Here is a 303-nt window from a genome sequence, read left to right as displayed (position 1 = left end):
TGTTGGAGTATGTTGGAGTATTGCCCTTATGAAGGGGGGGAAACTCCTCATAAGTTTTAAGAAAATCTGTAAAAAAAAAAAAAAAATTATTGAATCCCCTAACACAGACTTTTAATGATGGTTACCTCAAGGAATATGACTTGAGTAAATGCAGGCAAAAAAACTTGCTTTTATCTTTTATTTTCCATAAAATTAACTTTTGGCAACATATAAGATAAAGTGCTGGATGCAATGTTTGGAATGAGCCTTGAGATCTCTTTCACATAAGAATGAAGAATTGAAGAGAAATTACTACTCCCCCAA

Source organism: Penaeus monodon, chromosome 15 (genome assembly GCF_015228065.2).
Source record: "Penaeus monodon isolate SGIC_2016 chromosome 15, NSTDA_Pmon_1, whole genome shotgun sequence".
Lineage (NCBI taxonomy): Eukaryota > Metazoa > Arthropoda > Malacostraca > Decapoda > Penaeidae > Penaeus > Penaeus monodon.
This window is presented reverse-complemented; position numbering follows the sequence as displayed.